Raw genomic sequence first — 6,000 nt, forward strand, 5'->3', positions numbered from 1 at the left:
ATTTTACTAGGATAGGCCACACTAGGAATTTTTATTTACGTATTGCATTCATTTATTTATTTTTTCGTAACGATAATATGCATCATTTTCCGCCTAAAAACCAAACCACCTAATTATTGCATGAAAACTGACACATATAGAGGTCACGAGTTAGTTTTCATTGACATTCTCATGTCACACGATTTTAAGCCATCACCTAAATTGATTCATTCACGCAGACGCTAGTTATTCGTTCACTTAAAATGAATTATAATTAAGTTGGTGGGATCTTCCTCGTATAAACAAAAATTGAGAACGGTCTTTATAGGTCAAACTCCAATGAGTCCCTTCTTCGTCGGTAGGCATAATATGACCCCTTCTACGTCGGGTAAGTTGGAACCGATTGACCTATTTTATCTCAACACTATGGTCACTCGTACGATCCTGTGACTATGGTGGACTATAGATAGGATTTACGGAAATCTATCGACCAAGAGTTCTTCCGGAAGAATTAGCTAAACAGTTGGCTTATCAATTTACAGAAATTGAGTCTTGGGATCACTTGTATCATTCTTGAGGGAGATCAATTATGCAAGTGCAATGAGTCTACACGATTAAAATGTATTTTAATAGACTTAAATCACCTCGATGAGTTGCTTATTTCGTTTTGTTTTTCTTTCTTTTTCAGTGTAGATCACGAATTTTAAAACTGCTATAACAAATGGCTGGTCCAACTAACGACCCAATGCCAAGTGCCACATTGGACCGTGAGTCCTGGCTTCGGATCTTCATGAATCAGATGAATCAGTCTACTCGACTGAAGAATGATGGATCCAACCGGAGGCGGGAGGCGGCATTACGGAATCTGCCGCTGGCGATGGGAAGCTCAAATATTTATTAGAGCCCCTCCCGGCAAACCCAGGTCCCACGGCTAGCTAGAGTGCTTTGAAATCACCAAGTTTAATGATTTACGTATGGAAGCGGGTGCGATTAAAAACGTACTCATTTTTGCAATGGAATCCAATTTGCGGAAACGCTTCATAGCCCATGGTGCGAACAAGATTTTCACCACGCTCACTAAGGAATTCTCGAAAGCACCGAGAATCGTGACTTATGAGCATACCACTCGCTTCTTTGATGCGAGACTCCAGAAGGGCCAACCGGTTAGCCCACACATTCTCAGCATGATTGAGAATGTCGAGAAGCTGGAGACCTTTGATTGTAACATCAGCGAGAACATTGTTATCGACCGCATGCTTCATTCACTCCACGATGGTTTTTCGCAATTTAGAGCGAATTACTATATGAATGATTTGAAGAAGACTCCCCATGAATCGCACTCCTTCTCGTACGGACCGAGAAGGACATGAAGTTCAGTGGGAGCTTGAAATAGGATGTTCTCGTTGTGTCCAACAAAGGGAAAGGTAAGGGCAAAGCTCCGGCAAACCTAGCAAAGAGGTAAACCGAAGTTCAAGAAGTCGGGTTCGGGTAAGAGTGGTCTGGTGAGTCGAGCAACTCATCGGGCGCGACAAAGAGCAAGGATGGTAACATGGAGTGTCACCACTGCCACAAGACTGGGCATTGGAGGCGTACATGTCCATTATACCATGAGGACTTAAAGGCAGGTCGTGTTAAACCTGTTGGTATGTCTTCTTCCTCTACTACTTTTATTCATATGATTGAGATTAACCACGCAAGTTACGGAACTTGGGTACTTGATACTGGTTGTGGTTCTCATCTGTGTAATCATGTGCAGGGGCTCCGAAACATCGAACCCCTCGTAAAGGGTGAGGTGGACCTGCGTGTTGGGAATGGAGCAAGAGTAGCTGCCATCTCAAAGGGGACATATGTGATCCAGCTTCCTAGCGGATTTGAGTTATCATTATATGATTGCAATTATGTACCCAGTCTTTCCAAAACATTATTTCAGTTTCTGCACTTTACAAGCTTGAATTTTCATTTGTAATAGAGAATGATAATTGCATTTTCTCATTACACGATATGATTTTTGGCAAGGCAGTCTCCATGAACGGAATTTATGTTTTAGATCAGACCACGGAAATATTACACGTAATGAATAAAAAGTTAAAGGTTGGTGACAAAGATCAAACGTATCTATGGCACTGCCGTATGGGACACATTAATGAGAAACGCGTAAAACAGCTCATCAAACATGGAGCTATCTCGGCCTTTGGTTTTCAATCATTTGGCACGTGTGAATCATGTCTCATCGGTAAAATAACTCGTATTTCCTTCAAAGGTGTTGGAATGCGCGCTGCTGACCTATTAGGACTCATACACACGGATGTATGTGGACCTATGTCAATCACCGCACGAGAAGGCTATAGGTATTTCATCACTTTCACGGACGATTTAAGTAGATATGGCTATGTCTACTTAATGAAGCATAAAAGTGAATCCTTTGAGAAATTCAAAGAATACCAGAATAGGGTGCAGAACCTATTGGGTAGAAAGATTAAAACACTACGTTCAGATCGTGGTGGCGAGTATCTTTCTCACGAGTTTGATCATCACCTCAAAGGCGTGGGATTGCCCTACAGTTAACTCCACTGGAACACCTCAATTGAATGGTGTGTCCGAACGGAGAAATCGAACACTACTTGATATGGTTCGATCCATGATGAGTCACACGGTTTTACCTGATTCATTATGGGGTTATGCTCTTATGTCAGCCGCTCTAATACTTAACCGAAGTCCGTCTAAAGCTGTTGACAAGACTCCATATGAACTATGGAAGGGAACGGTCCCTAACTTGTCCTTTATACGGGTTTGGGGCTGCGAGGCTTATGTCAAGTGGAGACACGAGGATAAGCTCGGCCCGCGATCAGTCAAGACATTCTTTATAGGTTATCCTAAAGGAACACTTGGTCATTACTTCTATTCGCCAACCGAACAACGTGTTTTTTGTTGCGGCTAGTGCGACATTCTTAGAGAAGGAATTTCTCGAGAATGCAAAGAGTGATAGAACCTTCGACTTGTCGGAGATTCCAGAACCAAATACCGAGCAACTATTGGAGGAACCTATTCCTTCAATCCCGGCTGCATGTTAACATTCCGAGGAACCTAGGAGGTCGGGAAGAGTCTCTATTCCTCCGGACAGATACATCGGTATGGTCGAGGAACATGATATAGATGACGTTCTACTCTTAACGAGTAGTGAACCCGCAACCTATAAAGGTGCCATGACCGATTCGACTCAAAGCTATGGCTTGAGGCCATGCAATCCGAGATGGACTCCATGTATGAGAACAACGTGTGGGATCTTGTTGACTTACCTGCTAAGGTTCGTCCCCTTCAATGCAAATGGCTTTACAAGATAAAGCATTCTGTGGAAGGTCAACAAGATATCTACAAAGCACGACTAGTTGCTAAAGGTTTCACCCAAGTGCCAGGTTTGCACTACGATGAGATTTTTGCACCCGTAGTCATGCTGCGTTCCATTCGGATTATCTTAGCGATCGTCGCTTTTCATAACTATGAAATTTGGCAAATGGACGTGAAAACCGCCTTCTTAAACGGCTTTTTGGAGGAAGAGTTGTACATGGTACAACCCGAAGGTTTCATCGATCCAGCACATCCTAAGAAAGTGTGCAAGCTTAAGCGTTCCATTTATGGACTTAAGCAAGCATCAAGGAGTTGGAATCATCGCTTCGACCAAGTGATAAAAGAAAATGGATTTACTTGATCGGTCGAGGAACCATGTTTATATATCAAGTCGAGTGGGAGCAAGATTGTCTTCCTAATATTGTATGTTGACGACATACTCCTGATTGGGAATGACATACCTCTCTTATCTTCGGTGAAAGTATGGTTGAAAAACCATTTCCAGATGAAAGATCTGGGTGAGGCACAAAGAATTCTGGGCATCCGTATCTATCGAGATAGATCACGACGGATGTTATCTCTCAGTCAGGAGTCTTACATAGACAAAGTCCTAGAGAGATTCAGCATGACTAACTCCAAGAAGGGGTTTCTTCCTATGGCTCCAGGGGTGCATTTAAGCAAGTCTCAGGCACCAGAGACACCGGAAGAGAAAGAGCGCATGACACGGATTCCTTATGCTTCGGCTATAGGATCAATCATGTATGCCATGATATGCACACGTCCTGACGTGGCATATGCATTGAGTATGACAAGTTGATTCCAACAGCATCCAGGTAATTCACATTGGATGGCTGTCAAGAACATTCTTAAGTACCTACGGAGGACTAAAGATTGGGCATTGACTTATGAATCGAGATGACTCGAAATCTCAGTCTGGATTCGTTTTTACTCTTAATGGTGCTTCAGTCAGCTGGAAGAGTTCCAAACAATATGTTACAGCAGATTCTACGACTGAGTCCGAGTACTATGTCGCGTCTAGACATGTACAACGGAAAGCTCATCTAATCCGAGATTACGTGGAGCAAAAGGAAGTAGTGATAGAAAAGATTGCTACACATGTTAATATAGCAGATCCTCTCACTAAACCATTACGACAAGATTAGCATGAAGGGCATGTTAATTCCATGGGAATCAAACGTGTTCCTGAGTTGTAGTACTCTTTTATGGATCAGATTCATTCTCCTTTGTACTCTATACGACATCATCGTTTTGATATTTTATATATATATTTTGTTTTTTCATGTGGAATTGTACGACGATTTTGAACACCACAAAGTGAACTGAACAAACATCATATCTTGTTAGTCCTTAATTGCCCACATGAGCTGATAACTCGGCAATTATTCGTGACGTTGGTTGATGGTGGGTTCAACGAGCCATAAGTCAACCGGTTGGTGACCAATCACGAGGCGATTTATACGGATATTTCGTAGGACACCATTGTGACATCGACGTGGAGTCCTAAATGTTTTATAACATTCGCTGCCCGGTCGTGGATAGGACTTCCATGGTGATCCTAAGAGTCGATTCTTTGACTATCGACTGTCTCTTGAGACTACGGCAGATTTTGGGTGACTTTGGTTTCTTTCTCACGGTCATCCGTAACAGGGGCCAAGTAGATTTTTTTCTGGGTCATTTCATGCTTGCTTAGATCGGAAGGAGTCGAGTTGAAGGAAATATTCAGCCTTTATCGGGTACTCGATATTTCTCAGGGCCACTCGAGGAGTCAGAATCGAAATGCATGGCCATGCTCGGATACGGATTCGTTTTATCGGTTAAGTTACTCTCTAGTCGGGGAAACCACTCTAGATACAGATCGATTGTAAAATACGACCTTTGCGGATCCAGATCTGCAAATTGTTTTACATTGAGTGGGAGAAATTTTAAATGAATATGAGAATCGGTTATCGCACATACACTTGTACGGACAAGTGGGAGTTTGTTGGAACTTGTGTCCTCCAGTTAGTGCGGATAACGTCATTGCACATACACTTGTACGGACAAGTGGGAGCTTGTTGGGGTTGGTGTCCTTAACAGTTAGTGCAAGGACTTATAAACCTCTAAAAGGATCAAAGGGCATACTTTTGGTATTATTATCAGTTGATCCACGTTTATCAATAACGGTTGGCTTGCTAGATAAGTTTGACGTTATTGTCATACAGATGGCGGTGATCAACTGGTCCCTAAAAGTCACACCTATAGGATACGTTTGAGTGATGTGACGGTATGAAAATACAGTCATGTAGATGCCAAATTTGACTAACCAGTTAGTCTGAGTTATTTGACTAATAATTAGTCAAAATGTGATGTTGAGATGTTATATTTAATACGGATTAAATATCATGGGCTAAAGGCGAATTAACCAGTTAATTCGTAAAATTAAATATAAACGTTTTATATTTAATTAAATGTGTATTGAATATAATTATACAATACTGTTTTGTCGGACATGTATTAATAATTCAACTAACCCGTATTATTAGTTGATGCCTTAATTTCCGATAACCGATAACAGTTTATAATTAAACCGCGTCGTATACACTTAGTAAGCTATGGACCGGACCGCGAGTTTAAGTGAAGAGAAAATGAAAAGCCCATTTGGGCTCCTTCACTCGG

This window comes from Silene latifolia, chromosome 9 (genome assembly GCF_048544455.1).
Source record: "Silene latifolia isolate original U9 population chromosome 9, ASM4854445v1, whole genome shotgun sequence".
NCBI lineage: Eukaryota > Viridiplantae > Streptophyta > Magnoliopsida > Caryophyllales > Caryophyllaceae > Silene > Silene latifolia.